Source organism: Chlorocebus sabaeus, chromosome 21 (genome assembly GCF_047675955.1).
Source record: "Chlorocebus sabaeus isolate Y175 chromosome 21, mChlSab1.0.hap1, whole genome shotgun sequence".
Taxonomy (NCBI): domain Eukaryota; kingdom Metazoa; phylum Chordata; class Mammalia; order Primates; family Cercopithecidae; genus Chlorocebus; species Chlorocebus sabaeus.
In genome coordinates, this window is record NC_132924.1 from 1,391,363 (window position 1) to 1,413,124 (window position 21,762).

Sequence of the window (21,762 nt, forward strand, 5' to 3'; positions counted from 1 at the left end):
TCTTTATGCGGCACCATCACAGCTTACTGCAGCCTTGACCTCCCAGGTTCAAGTAATCCTCCTGCCTCAGCCTCCTGAGTCGCCAGGACTACAGGCATGCACTACCACATACAGTGAATTTTTGTATTTTTAGAACAGACAGGGTTTCAATACATTGTCCAGGTTTGCCTCGAATTCCTGGGCTCAAGCAATCCACTTGCTTCAACCTGGATAGATTTTCAACCAAGAAAATAAAAATCTTACACTTAAATTAATAAATAAAACTCTTAAATACTTGGGCAAACTGGAATTATATTGCAGCAAGATCTTTATAAAGAAAACAAAGCCAGGCATGTTACTCATGCCTGTAATTCCAACACTTGTGGCAGGCCAAGGCAGGTGGATCACCTGCAGTCAGGAGTTTGAAACTAGCCTGGCCAACATGGTGAAACCCTATCTCTACTAAAAATACAAAAATCAGCCGGGTGTGGTGGCAGGTGCCTGTAATCCCAGCTACTCGGGAAGCTGAGGCAGGAGAATTGCCTGAACCTGGGAGGCCAAGGTAGCAGTGAGCTGAGATCGCTCCACTGCACTCCAGCCTGGGCAAGAATTCGAGACTCTGTCTCAAAAAAAAAAAAAAAAGAAAGAAAGAAAAAGAAGACAAAACAAAAAGGGAAACAGCCTGTTTCATCCACAGTTCATAAGGAACCCCATAATGTAGATTAAACACATTACTAAGCCCGAGCTTAGTAACCACTCTGACCATGAAGATGGAGCCCAGGGTGGCTCATTTCCAGGTGGTGAGTGAGAGAAACCTGATTCTCATCAGTGGTCAAACTCACCTGGAATCAGTTTAAGGTTCTCACCTATGATGTCCTTTTTCTTTTCTTTTCTTTTCTTTTCTTTTCTTTTCTTTTCTTTTCTTTTTTTCCTTTTTTTTTTTTTCTTTCTTTTTTTTTTTTGAGACGGGGTCTCCCTCTGTCACCCAGGCTGGAGTGCAGTGGTGCAATCTGGACTTACTGCAACCTCTGCTTCCCTGACTTAAGCAATTCTCCCACCTCAGCCTCCAGAGTAGCTGGGACCACAGCTACTTTATTTTTAATAGAAATGGGGTTTCCCGTGTTACCCAGGCTGGTCTAAGACTCCTGAGCTCAAGCCATCCACTTGTCTTTGCCTCACAAAGTGCTGGCATTACAAGTGTGAGGCACCACACCCAGCCTGTGATGTCTTTTTTCTGACAACACTCTTGACAGCAAATGTGTGCAGTTTGCTGAATACAAACCAATTACCCAACACAAACAAGTTCTCCACCAATTCAATTCTGTCACCACCCAGATTTAGCACAGATCTCACAAGTTCAGGGTTCGATCCTACCAACTGTCTCCACTGTAGATCCAGTCACAAAGACTGAAAGTGGAAAATAAAAGTTGAGCAGAGTTTCTTGTAGAGCCAGAAAGCTGAAAAGTGCTTTTCAAATAGAGAGATGTCAAAACGAGATAACCTGGCAGACCTCCCAATGGCCCAAGCTGGAATAATATGAACAACGAAATCATGATAACATGGAACTCCAACTCACAGAATAAAATAAATATCCATGAGTCCATATTGATATAAAAAAAATTAGGTAAATAAAGAAGGAAAGAATGAAGGATGGAAGGAAGGAAGAAAGTTTAAAATTTTCCTTGCAGAATCCCAAAATACTAATCAGTATAGGCAGATAATTCTGAAATAAAATTACTGCTAGAACACCACAGTAATAATTATTGTAAGCAAGATTCACTGAACAATTTGAAAATGGTGACTAAAATTTATAGGAAAGGTGCACATTTGTATAGTTCCAAAGCATCTGCCTCCAAATATCTGGTAGATATTTAATTTTTCTTTAAACTTTACAAAAAGACTTATGACTTTTTTTGTTGCTGTTTTTCTGGACACAGAGTCTCACTCAGTCACCCAGGCTAAAGTGCAATGGCATGATCTCAGCTCACTGCAACCTCTGCCTCCCAGGTTCAAGCGATTCTCCCACCTCAACTTCCCAAGTACCTGGGATTACAGACATGTGCCATGATGCTCGGCTATTTTTTGTATTTTTAGTAGAGACAGAGTTTCACCATGTTGGCCAGGCTGGTCTCAAACTCCCAACCTCAGGTGATGAACCTGCCTTGGCCTCCCAAAGTGCTGGGATTACAGGCATGAGCCACCTTGCCCAGCCAACTTGTGACTATTTAAAGCAAAAACTGTGACATTGTAATGTGGAATTTAAATCATGAAAATGTTAAATTTATAATGGTAGCACGATTAAGTAGAAAGAGTTCAATAAAATTGTTTCATATCAAGGTTTTAATAATGTACATTGATTAAAATTGCATGGTATTAACTCTACATAGATTGTGGTATGTTAAAAGTGCATATTGCAGCTGGGCGCAGTGGCTCACACCTGTAATCCCAGCACTTTGGGAGGCCAAAGTGGGCGGATCACGAGGTCAGGAGGTGGAGGCCATCCTGGCTAACACAGCGAAACACTGTCTCTACTAAAAATACAAAAAATTAGTCAGGTACGGTGGCGGGCGCCCGTAGTCCCACCTACTTGGGAGAGTGAGGCAGGAAAATGGCATGAACTTGCAGTGAGCCAAGATTGTGCCACTACACTCCAGCCTGGGTGACCAAGCGAGACTCCATCTCAAAAAAAAAAAAAAAAAAAAGTGCATATTGCAATCCCCAAGCAGCTGGGATTTCAGGCACTTGCCACCACACCTGGCTAATTTTTGTATTTTTAGCAGAGATGGCATTTCGCCATGTTGGCCAGGCTGGTCTGGAACTCCTGACTTCAGGTGATCTACCCATCTCAGCCTCCCAAAGTGCAGGAATTATAGGCATGAGCCACCACACTGGGCCGAAAACATTCTATTCTTAAAATAGGTGAAGATTACATGGGGGGTGTATTTATTTCCCAAAACTGTAAAGTTGGGCTGGGCATGGTGGCTCATGCCTGTAATCCCAGCACATTGGGAGGCTGAGGCGGGCAGATTGCTTGAAGTCAGGAGTTCGAGACCAGTCTGGCCAAGATGGTGAAACCCATCTCTACTAAAAATACAAACATTAGCCGAGCACGGTGGCGGGTACCTATAGTCCCAACTACTCAGGAGGCTGAGGCAGGGGAATCGCTGGAACCCAGGGGGCGGAGGTTGCAGTTAGCTGAGATTGCCCCACTGCACTCCAGCCTGGGTGGCAGAATGAGACTCATTCTCAAAAATAAATAAATAAATAAATAGATAGATAGATAGATAGATAGATAGATAGATAGATAAAATGTTCTGTAGTAAAACAATTGTATAAAAAGACAAAATCCATCTACAATACTAATATTTAAGATCTTGGGGACCTTTGTTGTGGAAGGGAAGGAGAAAGAAAATGATTGTTGGGGGCATACATGAGGGTGATTCTATTTTTTGGTTATAAAAATATATTCACTTTGTAATAATTCATTGAGCTTTACATGAGTGCTTTGCGCGTGCATTTCTGTATGCATGTTATACATCAATAAATATTTTTTTGAGACAGAATCTCACTCTGTTGCCCAGGCTGGAGTGCAGTGGCAAGATTTCAGCTCTCCGCAGCCTCCACCTCCTGGGCTCACTGGATCCTCCCACCTCAGCTTCCTGAGTGGCTGGGACTACAGGCACGTGCCACCACATCCCGCTTTTTTGTATTTTTTGTAGAGACAGGGTTTTGCCATGTTGCTCAGGCTTGTTTTGAACTCCTGGGCTCAAGAAATCCACCCACTTCAGCCTCCCAATGGCTGAGATTACAGGCATCAGCCACCATATCTGCCCCACCAATAAAATTTTAAAATATTATGTATTCACACAAAAACCCTAACTCAGTACCTCAGAATAATGGCAGCATTTTGTTTATTCGTTTGTTTTGTTTTAAAGTGGAACACATTTGCTCAGGTCACCATGAGATGGATTTTAATATTTTGAAGTATCTATTAATGTTCTAACATTCAAGTGACCTGGGTCTTCCCATTTTTGCCTGCATTTGGTAAGTGGTATGGTGTTGATTTTAGGGGATGCATTTCTCCCCAGCAAAGTCCTCTCCCAATAATGATGCTCACTAAGGTTACGGAATCTAGGACAGTGCCCTGTGCATACAGTAGGGCACTTGTGGAACTGGGTTGAATCAGAAACAAAATGAGTAGTAGAAGTCAATGCCTACCAGGAATACTAAGTAGGTAATGTAGGTACAGCTGGAAGACCAAAATCCAACAGTCAACATTTTTGCATTAATTTGAGAAAACATTTACAACTAGTTCACCAGAAGATGTTACTGTAAGGCAGTGTTTCAGGGATTTGGCTGCACACCATAATCATCTGGAGAACTTTAAAAACACTGTTGCCTGGTGGTAGCAGGCACCTGTAATCCCACCTACTCTGGAGGCTGAGGCAGGAGAATGGCTTGAACCCTGGATGCAGAGGTTGCAATGAGCCTTGATCATACCATTGCACTCCAGCCTGGGGGACACAGAATGCTACCCCCCAAAAAAAAAAGAAAGAAAAAAGAAAAAACACTGTTGCCTGGGACTCACTCAGGGATTCTGATTTACTGGTCTTTTGCAACATGGCCTTGGGAGATTTTTGGCCCACCTAACACCCTCCGGTGATTCTGATGTTAAACCAAGGGTAATGTTCCTTGATTCAGTGTGAAGAATGCAGTAAACGTACATGTTTTCCATGTGGACTGCTGGTATTTGCCCCCATGGATGCTCCTGAGTTTTGGCTTCTGGAAAACAGTTCTGCCCTGTTAAAATCAAAAGATGGGTCAGGCACTGTGGCTCACACCTGTAGTCCCTGCACTTTGGGAGGCCAAGGCAGGTTTATCACCTGTGGTCAGGAGTTCGAGACCAGCCTGACCAACATGGAGAAACCCTGTCTCTACTAAAACTACAAAAATTAGTTGAGTGTGGTGGTGTGCACCTGTAATCCCAGCTACTCTGGAGGCTGAGGCAGGAGAATCGCTTGAACCTGGGAGGTGGAGGTTGCAGTGAGCCAAAACTATACCATTGTACTCCAACTTGGGTAACAGAGTAAGACTCCATCTCAAAAAAAAAACAAAAAACAAAAAAAAAGATGACTTGAAGATGTACTCAGCAGTTGTCTGGGCTAAATTGTAGCAAGGGAAAATGTTCTCTTGGCAGCTCTATTTTTATGTCACTTGTTTTCAGAGTAACAGTTTGTTTCAGGCACAGTATTTTGATTTAGTCTGTGTTGAAAGTCATAAATAGCCTACAAATACTACAAAGGGATGACAAGAATTTGCAGACACATAGAGTGCATTATACATGTTTTTAAATTTTTCCTACAGTGAAAGAGGAAGTCAAATTGTCCCTGTTTGCAGATGACATGATTGTATATTTAGAAAACCCCACCATCTCAGCCCAAAATTTCCTTAAGCTGATAAGCAACTTCAGCACAGTCTCAGGATACAAAATCAATGTGCAAAAATCACAATCATTCCTATACACCAATAACAGACAGAGAGCAAAATCACAAGCATTCTTACACACCAGTAACAGACAGAGAGCAAAATTATGAGTAAACTCCCATTCACAATTACTTCAAAGAAAATAAAATACCCAGAAATCCAACTTACAAGGGATGTGAAGGACCTCTTCAAGGAGAGCTACAAACCACTGCTCAACAAAATAAAATAGGACACAAACAAATGGAAGAACATTCCATGCTCATGGATAGGAAGAATCAATATTGTGAAAATGGCCATATTGCCCAAGGTAATTTATAGATTCAATGCCATCCCCATCAAGTTACCAATGACTTTCTTCACAGAATTGGAAAAAACTACTTTAAAGTTCATATGGAATCAAAAAAGAGCTCACATTGCCAGGACAATCCTAAGCCAAAAGAACAAAGCTGGAGGCATCACGCTACCTGACTTCAAATCATACTAAAAGGCTACAGTAACCAAAATAGCATGGTACTGGTGCCAAAACAGAGATATAGACCAATGGAACAGGACAGAGCCCTCAGAAATAACACCACACATCTACGACCAACTGATCTTTGAGAAACTGGACAAAAACAAGAAATGGAGAAAGGATTCCCTATTTAATAACTGGTGCTGGGAAAACTGGCTAGCCATATGTAGAAAGCTGAAACTGGATCCTTTCCTTACACCTTATACAAAAATTAATTCAAGACAGATTAAAGACTTAAATGCTAGACCTAAAACCATAAAAATCCTAGAAGAAAACCTAGGCAATACCATTCAGGACATAGACATGGGCAAGGACTTCATGACTCAAACACCAAAAGCAATGGCAAGAAAAACCAAAATTGACAAATGGGATCCAATTAAACTAAAGAGCTTCTGCACAGCAACAGAAATTACCATCAGAGTGAACAGGCAACCTACAGAATGGGAGAATATTTTTACAATCTACCCATCTGACAAAGGGCTAATATCCAGAATCTACAAAGAACTTAAACAAATTTACAAGAAAAAATCAAACAACCCCATCAAAAAGTGGGCAAATGATATGAACAGACACTTCTCAAAAAAAACAAAAAAAGACATTTATGCAGCCAAGAGACACATTAAAAATGCTCATCATCACTGGCCATCAGAGAAATGCAAATCAAAACCACAATCAGATACCATCTCACACCACTTAGAATGGCGATCATTAAAAAGTCAGGAAACAACAGGTGCTGGAGAGGATGTGGAGAAATAGGAGAACTTTTACACTGTTGGTGGGACTGTAAACAAGTTCAACCATTGTGGAAGACAGTGTGGCGATTCCTCAAGATCTACAACTAGAAATACCATTTGACCCAGTGATCCCATTACTGGGTATATACCCAAAGGATTATAAATCATGCTACTATAAAGACACATGAACACATATGTTTATTATGGTACTCTTCACAGTAGCAAAGACTTGGATCCAACCCAAATGTCCATCAATGATAGATTAGATTAAGAAAATGTGGCACATATACACCATGGAATACTATGCAGCCATAAAAAAGGATGAGTTCATGTCCTCTGCAGGGACATGGATGAAGCTGGAAACCATCAGTCTCAGTAAACTATCACAAGGACAGAAAACCAAACACCACATGTTCTCACTCATAGGTGGGAACAATGAGAACACTTGGACACAGGGCAGGGAACATCACACACCAGGATCTGCCAGTGGGGAGGGGGATGGGGAGGGATGGCATTAGGAGAAATATCTAATGTAAATGACAAGTTGATGGGTACAGCAAACCAACATGGCACATGTATACCTAGGTAACAAAGCTGCACATTGTGAACATGTACCCTAGAACTTAAAGTATAATAATAAACAAATAAATAAATAAATTTCTCTTATGGTGAGAAATGAAAAATATAATATTTAGCCTTGATTTCCTAAACTCAGCCATATCCCCAAATTATTTCAAGTCCTTTCAATCATCTTCAGAAGCATTTTCTGGAAGGAATTATTCCCAGCAGTGAAGGGTACTAGATGAATGAGAATCTCAATGGAATTCCGCTTCTTCTGCAGAAGACTCACTATCTAGAACCTTGAAAGCCCAGGGACGCTGCGTAAGTACCATGGCCTATGGAGGTGCATGATCTTTGAAATTAGGTGAGGGTGATCCTAAGTCCCAGCCCAGCAGTTTAGTAGTTGTGCAGTTTGGGACAAGTCTCTTGACTTGGAACATGTATATAAACCTTGTCCGCAAGAAAAGGTAAAGTGATACTGATTGCACAAATGACAGCTATTCTTCATCCTTCCCTATATCTACGCCTTTTGGAATGTGCTTTTTCAGCTACTCCCATCAATAGGTAGAGTGTGTTTCTCAAAACTTAAATCCGTCCATCTTTATTTGTTCTGGCCAATAGAAAGCTGTGAATATGACAATGTACCACCTTTGGGCCTAGGCTGAAAAGATCTTAAATGCTTCTGCCTTTTCTTTTGGAATCCTGCCATTACCACAAGAAGAGGCCCACAGTGGAGGATGAGATACCATGGGGAGGAGGAGAATCAAGGTGACCCTGTTGACAGACAGCTCACTCACAGAAACAGAGCTGCCTCCTCAACAAACAGCTGACTTCATATGCCTGAAGGATCCCAGATGAGACCAGAAGAATGGCCCAGCTGAGGTCAGCCTAAATGGCTTAGCAGTTCAAATGCAAGCTAAAACAAATTTTGGGTTTTTTTGTTCATTTTTGTTTTTTTCTTTTTTTTTTGAGATGGAGTCTTGCTATGTCACCCAGGCTGGAATGCAGTGACATAATCTCGGCTCACTGCAATCTCCACCTCCCAGGTTCAAGCAATTCTCCTGCCTTAGCCTCCTGAGTATCTGGGGCTACAGGTACATGCCACCACATCTGGCTAATTTTTTGTATTTTTAGCAGAGATGGGTTTTCACTGTATTTGCCAGGATGGTCTCGATCTCCTGATCTTGTGATCCGCCTTGGCCTCCCAAAGTGCTGGGATTACAGGCGTGAGCCACCACGCTCGGGCTTGGGTTTTTTGTTTTTTTAAATTAGTTTTTTTTTTTTTTTTTTTGAGATGCAGTTTCGTTCTTGTTGCCCAGGTTTGAGTGCAATGGCGTGGTCTCGGCTCACTGAAACCTCCACCTCCTGGGTTCAAGAGATTCTCCTGCCTCAGCCTCCCAAGTAGCTGGGATTACAGGCACCCACCACCACGCCCAGCTAATTTTGTTTTTTGTATTTTTAGTAGAGACAGGGTTTCACCATGTTGGCCAGGCTGGTCTTGAACTCCTGACCTCAGGTGATCCGCCAGCCTCAGCCCCCTCAAAGTGCTGGGATTACAGGGGTGAGCCACCACACCCAGCCTTGGGGTGTTTTTTGTTTTTTGTTTTTCTTTTAAATGCAGGGATAGTTAACTAACACATACCCTCATTACAGATAGGATGCCAGGATTCAAGAACAGGTTGATTACAAGTTCCCTGACAAACAGCACATTACATGTACTGATTTTCTACATCACTTATTTATGCGGTGGTGTGTGCCTGTGGTCCCAGCTACTTAAGAGGCTGAGGTGGGAGGATCGTTTGAACTTGGAAGGTTGAGGCTGTAGTGAGCCATGATTGTGCCAGGGCACTCCAGCCTGAGTGACAGAGTGAGCCCTGCCTCAAAAAAGAAAGAAAGAAAAGGAAGGAAGGAAAGAAGGAAGGAAGGAAGGAAAGAAGGAAGGGAAGGAGGGAGGGAGGGAGGGAGGGAGGGAGGGAGGGAGGAAGGGAGGAAGGAAAGAAAGGAAAGAAATTTGTCTTTAATCTATTCCCTCCACATCTAAACTCTGAAGATCAGGGCTGTGGACACATCTGAAGACATGGGGTTTCATCTTCCTGAAGCCTCACTATTATTTTTCTACTATCTGGTTTCTAGAAGGAGGATGCCCCACTCCACTCTCAAGCAGCAGGTGGGTAGCAGTTGTCTACCTGTGGACACTTTCTGCTTGCGAGCCCCCTGCTCTCTTTCAGGGTACCACCTCTCTCACCTATCAGTCTGATGGGAGATGCTGGTAGGAAGGGGGTGTTCCTTTGCCTCTGGCAGAAAAGGAGAGAGTTCAGGCCTTCACTTCCCCTGAAGTCAGGGGAGCCAATGCTCTCAGAACTCCACTTCAATGTGGCAGCCACTGACCACGGAGGGCACCTGGAATGTGGCTGGTCTTAAGTGAGATGTGCTGGAAGCTTAAACTACAGAGTGAATTTCTAAGATTTCCTACCAAAGGCCCCCTTCGGTGGCTCATGCCTATAATCCCAGCACTTTGGGAGGTCAAGGCAGGAGCTTCCCTTGAAGCAGGAGTTGGAGACCAGCCTGGGCAAGACGGTGACACTTCGTCTCTATAAAAATAAAAATATTAGCTGGTCATGGTGGTGCACACCTGTAGTGCCAGCTACTCAAGAGGCTGGAGAGGGAGGAACACTTGAATTCAGGAGTCCCAGGTTGCAGTAAGCTATGCTCACCTCACTGCACTACAGCCTGGGCAACAAGAGAGAGACTCTATTTTTAAAATGAATAATAATAAAAATTTTATATAGATCACAAATCAAAAAGATATTTTGGATATATTGAGTAAAATCAATGATTGCAGTCAATTTCACCTTTTTGTTTTGTTTTTTGAGATTGATTCTCGCTTTGTTGCCCAGGCTGGAGTGCAATGGTGGGATGTTGGCTCACTGCAACCTCCACCTCCCGAGTTCAAGTGATTCTACTGCCTCAGCCTCCCGAGTAGCTGGGATTACAGGAGCCTGCTACCACACCGGGCTAATTTTTGTATTTCTAGTAGAGACGGGGTTTCACCACGTTGGTCAGGCTGGTCGCGAACTCCTGACCTCAGGTCATCTACCTGCCTTAGCCTCCCAAAGTGCTGAAATTACAGTCGTGAGCCACCGTGCCCAGCCTATTTCCTTTTTCTTTAAGCAGCCACTAGAAAAATTTAAATGACACACACGGCTCACATTTTTTTTTCTTTCTATTGGAAATGGCTGCCTTAAAGGACTGCCTCTCTTGTCAAAGCTCAGGCTGCCGCCTCAAAAAACCAAAGGTCAGAAAGAACTCAGGAAGTGCAGGAGGCCAACAGTGGAACACTAGAAAGGAACAACCAAGTTGTGCTTAAACGCAGACGTTCCCCTGGAGGGGCCACGTATCAGCACCGCAAGGAAGCCCGGCAGCAAATGTCTGAGCCAGTCAAACACCAGTCCTTCAGGCTTCGCGTCCCAGGCGGGAACACAGCTTCTGTCTATCAGGGCCCTGCAGGGCGGGGTCCGGAGCCCTATCCAATCAGAGGCGCTTGTGTGGAACTGTCCAATCAGGTACCAGCCTCGGAGGAAGGGGCGGCCTTCCAAGATCGAGCTGGGTCTTTGTTTCCGGACCCGCAGAGCTCTGCGTTAGGTGTCAATTGCTGCGTTAGGCGTCCATTTCTCTGTTCGGTTTTCTCCGCGAGGCTCCAAGTGCCTCCGCCGTTGCCTCCGTGGCCCTGGGACCTGCAGGTAACTGGAAGGTCCATTGGGAAGATGTCGGGACACCACAGAAGACAAGAACCGGTGAGTGTGCAGGAAGACTGTCCTGAGGGGCAGGCCTTTGGTCGGAACCCGGTCTGGGGGGACCCGGGCCTTCTCGCTGGCCGCTGCAGGGACCCGGATTTGATTTCTCCCTGGCGCAGCTCGGCTCTCAGTCTCCTCCGGCGCAGGGTGGGGTTGGGCGGCAGCCAGGAGCCTGGGCATCCGGTCTCTACCCGTCCCTGCTCGGTGACTTCGGCTCGTCTCGGCTCAAGCCCTCCCGGGGCAGCTCCACGCCCGCATCCCCGCATTTCCCCAGATTGTGCGGGGACCTCGGGGGGATCTTCAGGGGAGAATCCCGCCTCAGGGTGCCGCGTTCCTGGGTGGGAGGAGCTGTGGTCCGTAGGGTTCTCAGTCCCTCCTTGTTCCTGTGGAAAAAATAAACAGGGACGGGTGCGGTGGCTCACGCCTGTAAACTCAGCATTTTGGGAGGCCGAGGCGGGCAGATCACCTTAGGTCGGGAGTTCGAGACCAGCCTGACCAACAAGGAGAAACCCCCGTCTCTACTAAAAATACAAAATTAGCCGGGCGTGGTGGCGCGCGTCTGTAATCCCAGCTGCTCGGGAGGCTGAGGCAGGAGAATCTCTTGAACCTGGGACGCAGAGGTTGCTGTGAGCCGAGATCACGCCATTGCACTCCAGCCTGGGCAACCAGAGCGAAACTCTGTCTCAAAAAAAAAAAAAAAAAATAAATTCTATTTTTGTTGTGTGTAATGCTATCTATACACATAGATAGATATCTATACACATAGATAGCATTACACACTATTAGGTGTATTAGGTGTAATTGTTTTATAGTGCTTTCAAGTCTTCTGTTCCCTTGTTTATATTTGTTTTTGCTTTGTTATTCATTACTGAAAGTAGAGTATTGAAGTATCCTGCTATTATTATATTGCTGTCTATTTCTTCCATTCTGTCAGTGTTTGCTTTATATATGAGGGAACCCTGATTTTTATTTGTTTACCTATGTACGTCTGTATGTTTCATAGGTTCCCAGTGAATGAAACCTTTTATTATTATTTAATGTTCTTTGTCTCCTCTGACAGTTTTGACGTAAGGTATATTTTATTACAAACAGTAATTTTTTACTTAAAAGGTATTTTGCCTAATATAATTGTGACCTCTCCTGCTCTCGTTTGGTTCGTATTTGCATGTAATATCTTTTCCATCCTGCAACTATGGACAGTTACGGCTAATCCTAGAAGTTTGTCCTCCCTTCTTTTAACATCTTGGATGAATCTGGGTCACACTAATTGTTACGTGAAGATGGATGTTGAATTGTGTAGAATTTGACAGCAGTATCGAGGTGAGGAGGAGAAGATAGAAAGGAGTCTAGCAACTTAAAGATCTCACAGCATTCTCCATGAGGTGACCTTTTTTCCTGTTGGTGGCTCAGTTTCCTTAGGCCATAAAAAAGAAGATACTGAGGCCTGTGACATCAAGTATCATCAAGTTGTATCTGAACTTATTGAACTGTTTCCCCCCTTCTTTGTTCTTTATTCATAGTTTGCTTTTCATGTGCATAGGTTGACTCATTTGTTTCCTGTTAGCATTTGAGGCACCATATGGCCACCATAAGTCCTGACAAAATGACTTCTAATGAGAAGGGGGAAGGTTCATGTCCCACCTTCCTATGAAATTTTGGCCTATTCACAAATATACCCCCACATAAGAGAAGTAATTATGTTCTGTAAATAAGAGGTTGCTAAAAACCTTTAGCATGGTGTTTTGTGACTTAGAAGTTTTAAGTAGTCGTTCTTATATCTAAGCATGTATTAATTTTGGTAAGAACATTACTATATATTTCTGATGTCACTTTTACTGTTAAGAGCTGCCAGGCATCTGGCAGCCTGACACTTCAGGATTTGAGGGAATCAGATCATCTGAATATAATATAAATTAGAGACTAGTACTTGTATTTCCTGATTAAAAACAAACTAACCTCTGTTTCACTATTGAAGTTAGAGTACTTTATAATGAATACAAAAAAAGTATATTAAATATCCAGTAGAGCATGTTAAAGTGAAAAAAATAATAATTTTTTACTTAAAAGGTATTTTGCCTAATGTAATTGTGACCTCTCCTACTCTGGTTTGATTCATATTTGCATGTAACGTCTTCCATCCTGCCACTTTGTCTATTTTTGGTATTGGATCTACTGTGTTTGTCTTATAGACAGGATATACTTTCCTCGAGTTTTTATTTTTTAATCTCTATTTAATGTATGTCCTTTGATAGGAAAGTTTAGTCCATGAATATTTAAATAATTTCCTGAAAGGGAAGGCCTTACCATTGCCATTTTCTTAATTCTTTTATTTAATTTTTGTACCCAGTTTGTCCCTCTTCTCTTTGTGTCTTTGCATCTTGTTCATCTTTGTAGTGACATACTTTGACTCCTTTCTTATTTTATATCTGAGTACTTTATTCATGGTTGCCATGGGGATTATCTTAACCCTTTTTTTTTTTTTTTTTTTTTTTTGAGTCAGAGTTTTGCTCTTGTTGCCCAGGCTGGAGTGCAGTGGCATGATCTTGGCTCACTGCAACCTCTGCCTCCCAGGTTCAGGCGATTCTCCTGCCTCAGCGTCCCCAGTAACTGGGGTTACAGGCATGCACAACCATGCCCGGCTAATTTTGTATTTTTAGTATAGATGGCTTTCTCCATGTTGGTCAGGCTGGACTCGAACTCCCAAGCTCAAACCATCTGCCCACTTCGGCCTCCCAAAGTGGTGGAATTACAGGCATAAGCCACTGTGCCCGGCTATGTTAAACTTCTTAATATTATATCAGTGCATCTTAAGGTGATAACACCTTAACTTCAGTTGTATACAAATACTTTTTCTCATTATTTTCTACCCTCAACTTTGTTATTATCACTAATTATAACTTCCTATTTTATGTTTACATTAACATGTTTATTTCTATTTTTGTGCTTTTGACTTACTTTTCGAGCATAATTAAAAGTGTTTTCTGCAGTTTTGTTATTATCCTACAAAATTTTATTGTTGTGTATGTGCCTTTCTTTCCTGAGACTTACCTATTTTTATCTGATTTTGTGTTGTTTTCTAGCATCATTTCATTTTCAATGGAAGAGACTCCCTTTAGCATTTCTTGTAGGGCAGGTCTATTGGTGATATACTTTTCAACCTTTGTTAGCCTTAGAAAATCTGTATTTTTCCCTCATTTGGAGGACAGTATTGCTGGTTATAGTATTCTTGCTTGGAAGTTTTTCTTCTTTCAGCTCTTTGATTTATATTATCCAACTCTTTTCTAGCCTGTGAGGATTCTGTTCAGAAATCTACAGGTAATCTTACTGAAGCACTCTTACAGATAATTTATCACTTTTCTCTTGCTTCTTTCAATATTCTCTCCTTGTTTATGGCTTTTGAAATTTGGCTTATGTTTCTCATAGTGGATTTCTTTGTGTTTAATTCTAGTTGGAGTTTTTTGAGTTTGTTAAGTTTTAAGGTCTTTTTCCTTTCTTAAGTTTGATAATTTCTCAATCATTATTTTTGTATTCTGCAGCTCTGCAATTTGTTTGCCTTATAGTTTCTATCTTTGTTAATCATTTCATTTTCCTGATTTTATTTTGTTGTCTATGTTGTCATTTACTCATCAAGTGCCATTAAGATGGTTATTTTAAATTTTTTCAGGCAATTTATATATATATATGTATGTGTGTGTGTGTGTATATATATATGTTATATATATTTTTTTTTTGAGACAGGGTCTCACTGCTATCACCCAGGCTGGAGTTCAGTGGCATGATCACGGCTCACTGTAGCCTTAATCTCCCAGTCTCAACTGTTTCTCCTACCACAGCCTCCTGAGTAGCTGGGACTACAGGCATGCCCCAAATGCCTAGCTAATTTTTTGTATTTTTAGTAGAGACAGGATTTTGCCATTTTGCCCAGGCTGGTCTCAAATTCCCAGGATTCAAGGGATGTGCCTGACTTGGCCTCCCAGTGTTGGACTTCAGCTGTGAACCACCCACAGCACCCAGCCACATCAGGTCAGGTTTGATTTCTGAATGTTTGTTTTCTTTTATTGATTGGGTCGTGTTACCCTGACGCTTTGTATACATTGTAATCTTTGGTTGAGATGTAGGCATGTCCAAAAAAAATAAACCCAACACTTTTTGCAGTGTTATTAGTGTCCAGTCTTGTAAATTGACACCAGTTTTCTTTTTTTTAATTTTTGTAGTTATATAGTAGGTGTATATATATTTATGGAGTATTTGACACATTTTGATACAGGCATAGTTTGTGTAATAATCACATCAGGGTAAATGTGGTATCTGTGACCACAAAGATTCTTTGTGTTACACACAATCCAGTTATACTCTTTATTTTTAAATGTACAATTAAATAATTATTGATTATGCTCACCCTGTTATATTATCAAATACTGTATCTTATTTTTTTCTACTTGTTGTATCCATTACCCATCCCCCCACCCTGACACACACTCCCAGTACCCTTCCCAGTCTCTAGTAACTATCATTTTACTCTCTATGTTCGTAAGTTCAATTGTTTTAATTTTTAGCTCCCACAAATCAGTGAGAACATATGATGTTTGTCTTTCTGTACCTGCCTTATTTCACCGAACATAATGACCTCCAGTTCCATCTGTGCTGCTGGAAATTACAGGATCTTATTCTTTCTTATGACTAAACAGTACCCCATTGTATATGCATGCCACATCCTGTTTATCCATCTGTTTCTTGATGGACACATAGGTTGCTTCCAAATCTTTGCTATTTTGAATAGTGCTGTAATAAACATGAGAGTGCAGTTATCTCTTTGATATAATAATTTCCTTTTTGGGGGGTGGTATATATCTAGCAGTGGGATTTTTAGTTTTTTGAAGAACTTGCAAACTGTTCTCCATAGGGGTTGTATTAATTTACATTCCCACTAACAGTGTACAGGAGTTCCCTCTTCTTCACTTGCTTGTCAGCATTTGTTATTGCCTGTCTTTTGGATGAAAGCTATTGTAACTGGGGTGAGATGGTATCTCATTGTAGTTTTGATTTGCATTTCTCTTGTGATCGATGATATTGAGTACCTTTTCATATACGTGTTTGCTATTTGTATGTCTTCTTTGGAGAAATAGCCATTCAGATGTTTGGCCCATTTTTTAACTGGATTATTAGATTTCCCTATAGAGTTGTTTGAGCTCCTTATATATTCTGGATATTAATTCCTTATCAGATGGATAGTTTGCAAAGACTTCCCATTCTGTGGATTGTCTTTTCACTTTGTTGATTGTTTCTTTTGCTGTGCAGAAGCTTTTTAACTTGATGTGATCTCATTTGTCCATTTTTACTTTGGTTGCCTCTGCTTATTGGGTATTGTTCAAGAAATCTTTGGCCAGTCCAGCATCATAGAGAGTTTCTGCAAGCTTTTCATGTAGTAGGTTTGTAGTTTGAAGACTTAGATTTAAGTCTTTAATCCATTTTTATTTGATGATTGAATACGGCAAGAGACGGGGGACTAGTTTCATTCTTCTGCATGTGGATGTCCAGTTTTCATAGCACCACTTATTGAAGAGGCTGTCCTTTCTCCAGTGTATATTGTTGACACCTTTATTGAAAATGAGTTTTCTGTAGGTGCATGGATTTGTTTCTGGGTTCTCTATTCTACTCCACTCTTCTATGTGTCTGTTTTTATGCCAGTACGATGCTGTTTTGGTTACCATAGCTCTGTAGTATAATTTGAGGTTGGGTAATGTGATTCTTCCAGTTATTTTACTTAGGAAATCTTTATCTATTCTGAGTTTTTTTGTGGTTCCATATACAGTTTAGGATTATATTTTCTTTCTTTCTTTTTTTTTCTTTGAGATGGAGTTTCACTCTTGTTGCCTAGGCTGGAGTGCAATGGCACCATCTCAGCTCAATGCAACCTCTCCCTCCCGGGTTTAAGCGATTCTTCCGCCTCAACCTCCCAAGTAGCTGGGATTACAGGCATGCGCCACCACACCGGGCTAATTTTGTATTTTTAGTAGAGACTGGGTTTCTCCATGTTGGTCAGGCTAGTCTCAAACTCCCAATCTCAGGTGATCCACCCACCTCAGCCTCCTGAAGTGCTGATATTACAGGCATTAGCCACCATGCCTGGCCTGTATTTTCTATTTCTGTGAAGAATATCATTGATATCTTGATAGGGACTGCATTGAATCCATAGTTTTGGGTGTAATATGTACATTTTAACAATACTGATTCTTCCAATATGTAAACATGAAATCTCTATTTTTTTGTGTGTCTTCTTCAGTTGCTTGTAGCAATGTTTTTTTTGTTTTGTTTTGTTTTGTTTTTCTTGAGACGGAGTCTCTGTTGCCAGGCTGGAGTGCAGTGGCGCGATCTCAGCTCACTGCAATCTGCCTCCCGGGTTCAAGGGATTCTCCTACCTCAGCCTCCCAAGTAGCTGGGATTATAGGCACACACCACCACACCCAGCTAATTTTTTTGTATTTTTAGTAGAGATGGAGTTTCACCATGTTGGCCAGGATGGTCTCAATCTTCTGACTTTGTGATCCGCACACCTCGGCCTCCCAAGGTGATGGAATGAGCCACCACGCCCGGTCTGCTTGTATCAATATTTTATATTTTCATTGCAGAAGTCTTTCACTTGGTTAATTTCTGGGTATTTTATTTTATTTGAAACTATTGTAACTGGGATTACTTTCTTGATTTTTCAGATTTTGTGCTGTTGGCATATAGAAATGCTACAAATATTTGTAGGTTGATTTAGTATCCTGCAATTTTACTGAATTTGTTCATCAGTCCTAATAGATTTTTGGTGGAGTTGTTAGGATTTTTCCAAATATAAGATTATATCATCGGCGAACAAGGATAATTTGACTTCCTTTGCAATTTGGATGCCCTTTATTTCTTTCTCTTGTCTGATTGCTCTAGCGAAAACTTCCAGTACTACGCTGAATAACAGTAGTGAGAGTGGGCATCCTTGTCGTGTTCCAGATCTTAGAGGAAAGGCTTTCAGTGTTTCTTCATTCAGTATGATACTAGCTGTGGGTTTGTCACATACAGCTGTTATCGTGCTGAGGTATATTCTTTGTATCCCCAGTTTTTTGAGGGTTTGTATCATGAAGTGATGTTAAATTCCATCGAATGTTTTTTTTTCAGCATCAATTTAAATGATCATATGGTTCTTGTCCTTCATTCAGCTGATATTGATTACACATTGATTGATTTGTATGTTTTGAACCATCCTTGAGTCCCAAGGATAAGTTTCACTTGGTCACAATGAGTGACCTTTTAAATCTAATTTTGTATTTGGTTTGCTAGTGTTTTGTGGAGTTTAGCATCAATGTTCATCAGGGATATTGGCCTGTAGTTGTCTTTTTTTGTTGTGTTTTTGTCTACTTTTGGTATCAGGGTAAGATGGGCCTTATAGAATGAGTTTGGAAGTATTCCCTCCTCCTCTATTTTTCAGAATAGTTTGAGTAGGATTGGTATAAATTCTTCTTTAAATGGCTGGTAAAATTCAGCAGTAAAGCTATGGGGTCCAAGATTTTCCCTTGCTGGGAGACTTTTTATTACAGCTTCCATCTCATCATTTGTTATTGGTCTATTCCGGTTTTGGATTTCTTCATGGTTCAATCTTGGTAGGTTATATATATCGAGGAATTTGTTCATTTCTTCTAGATTTCCCAGCTTTATTGGACTGTAGTTGCTCATAGTAACCTCTAATGATTCTTTCAATGTCTGTGGTATCAGTGATAATGCCTCCTTTTTCATCTTTCATTTTATTCATTTAGATTTTCTCCTTCTTGTTTACTCTGGCTAAACATTTTTCAATTTTCTTTATATTTTCGAGAAACCAACTTCTGTTTTATTGACTTTTTGTATTTTCTTTATTTCAATTTCATTTACTGCTGCTCTGGCTGTTGTTATTTCTTTTCTTCTACTAACTCTGTGTCTGGTTTGCTCTTGCTTTTCAGTTGTTGTTTGTTTGTTTGTTTGTTTTTAAGATGGAGTTTTGCTCTATCACCCAGGCAATGGCTCAATCTTGGCTCACTGCAACCTCCACCTCAAGCAATTCTCCTGCCTCAGCCTCCCGAACAGCTGGGATTAGAGGCACACACCACTACACCCAGCTAATTTTTGCATTTTTTGTAGAGACAGGGTTTCACCATGTTGCCCAGGCTGGTCTTGAACTCCTGACCTCAGGTGATCCACCCGCCTCAGCTTCCCGAAGTGCGGGGATTACAGGCATGAGCCACCGCACCCAGCCACTTTTTAGTTTTTAAGGTACGGCATCATGTTGTTTATTTGAAATGTTTCTGTTTTTTTGATGTAGGAACGCATAGGTATAAACTTCCCTCTTAGTACTGCTCTCACTGTATCTCATTTGTTTGATATGTTGTGTTTCCATTATCATTTGTTCCAAGAAAGTTTTAAACTTCCTTCTTAATTTCTTCATTGACCCACTGTTGAAGTTAGTTTCTTTCTTTTTTTTTTTTTTTTTCCAGGCAGAGTCTCAATCTGTTCCCCAGGCTGGAGTGTAATGGCACAATCTCAGCTCACTGCAACATCTGTCTCCTGGGTTAAAGCGATTCTCGTTTTGCAGCCTCCCGAGTAGCTGGGACTACAGGCATCTGCCACCACACCCAGCCAATTTTTGTATTTTTGGTACAGAGGAAATTTCACCATGTTGGCCAGGCTGGTCTTGAACTCCTGACCTCAAGTGATTTGCCCGCCTCAGCCTCTCCAAGTGCTGGGATTACACGTGTGAGCAACTGCACCCAGTGAATTCTGTCTTGCAATCTATTTTGTCTGATATAAATATCAGTCTATTTTGGTTTCCATTTGCACAGAATGCCTTTTTCCATCCCTTAATTTTCAAATCATGTGTGTCTTTACAGGTGAAGTGTGTTACTTGTAGGCAACAAGTGGGCCTTGTTTTTCTTTTTCAGTTCAGTCACTCTATGTCCTTTGATTGGAGAGTTTAGTCCCTTTACAGTCAAAGTTATTGATAGGTAAGGACTTGTTCCTGCATTTTATTTGTTTTCTAGTTTGCGGTCTTTCTTCCTTAATTCCCTCCTTCCTGTCTTCCTTTTAGTGAAGGTGATTTTCTCCAGTGATATGTTTTAATTTCTTGCTTTTTTATTTTTTGCGTATCTGTTGTATGTTTTCACATACAAGGTTACCATGAGGCTTGCAAACAGTATCTTTTAACTCATTATTTTAAACTGTTGAAAACACTGATTGCATAAACAAGCAAAAAGAAAAGTAATAAAGTCACTGCATTTTAACTTTATTCCTCTGCTTTTTAACTGTTTGTTTCTATTATATCTAATTGTACTATGTCTTGAAAAGTTATCGTTACTATTTTTGATCAGTTCATCCTATCATCTTTTGTTTTCTCTTTCATTTTGCTTTGCTTTCCTTTCCTTTTCCTTTCCTTCCCTGCCCTGCCCTGCCCTTGCCCTGCCCTTGCCCTGCCCTTGCCCTTGCCCTTACCCTTTCCTCACTGCAACCTCGGCCTCCCAGGTTAAAGCAATTCTCCTGCCTTAGCCTCCTGAGTAGCTGGGACTACAGGCACACACCACCACGCCCAGCTAATTTTTGTATTTTTAGTGGAGACTGAGTTTCACCATGTTGGCTAGGATGGTCTCCATCTCTTGACTTCGTGATCCGCCCTCCTCAGCCTCCTAAAGTGCTGGGATTATAGGCATGAGTCACCGCGCCCAGCCCCCTTCAGCACTTTGAATATGCTGTGCCACTCTCTCGTGGCCTGTAGGGTTTCCACTGAAAAGTCTGGTGGCAGACATATTAGAGCTCCATTGTATGTTTTTTCTTTTCTCTTGCTGCTTTTAGGATCTTTTCTTTATCTTTGACCTTTGCGTGTGTGATTATTAAATGCCTTGAGGTTGGATACTGATATATTTTTCTAGGTTTGGGGCATTACCTGGTATTATCCCTTTGAACAAACTTTCTGCCCCATCCCTGTCTCTGCCTCCTCTTTAAGGTTAATAACTCTTAGATTTGCCCTTTTGAGGCTACTTTCTAGATCTTGTAGGTATGCTTAATTTCCTTTTTTGTTTTCTTGTCTTCTCTGACTGTATTTTCAAATGGACTATCTTCAAGCTCACTAATTATTTCTTCTGCTTTATCAATTCTCCTATTAAGAGACTGAGGCATTCTTCTGTATGTCGGTTGCATTTTTCAAGTCCAGAATTTCTCCTTGATTCTTATTATTTCAATTTCTTTCTGAAATTTATCTGATAGAATTCTGAATTCTTTCTGTGTGTGTTATCTTGAATTTCTTTAAGTTTCCTCAAAACAGCTATTTTGAATTATCTGAAAGGTCACATAGCTCTGTTTCTCTGGGATTGATCTCTGATGCTTTATTTAGTTCATTTGGTGAAGTCATGTTTTACTGGACAGTCTTATGGATGTTCATTTGTATCTGGACATTGGAAAGAATGGGCATTTATTGTAGTCTTCTCAGTTTATGCTTGCTGGTACCCATCTTCCTTAGGAAGATTTTCCAGGTATTTGAAAGGATTTGGGTGTTGTGATCTGCTTTTGGTCACTGCAGGTATATCTGCGTGGTTGGGCACTCCAAGCCTAGTAACACTGTATTTTTGGCAGACTCGTAGAGGCATGGTAGTCTTGGATAAGATCTGGAAGGATGCTCTGGATCATCAGGCAGAGACTTTCG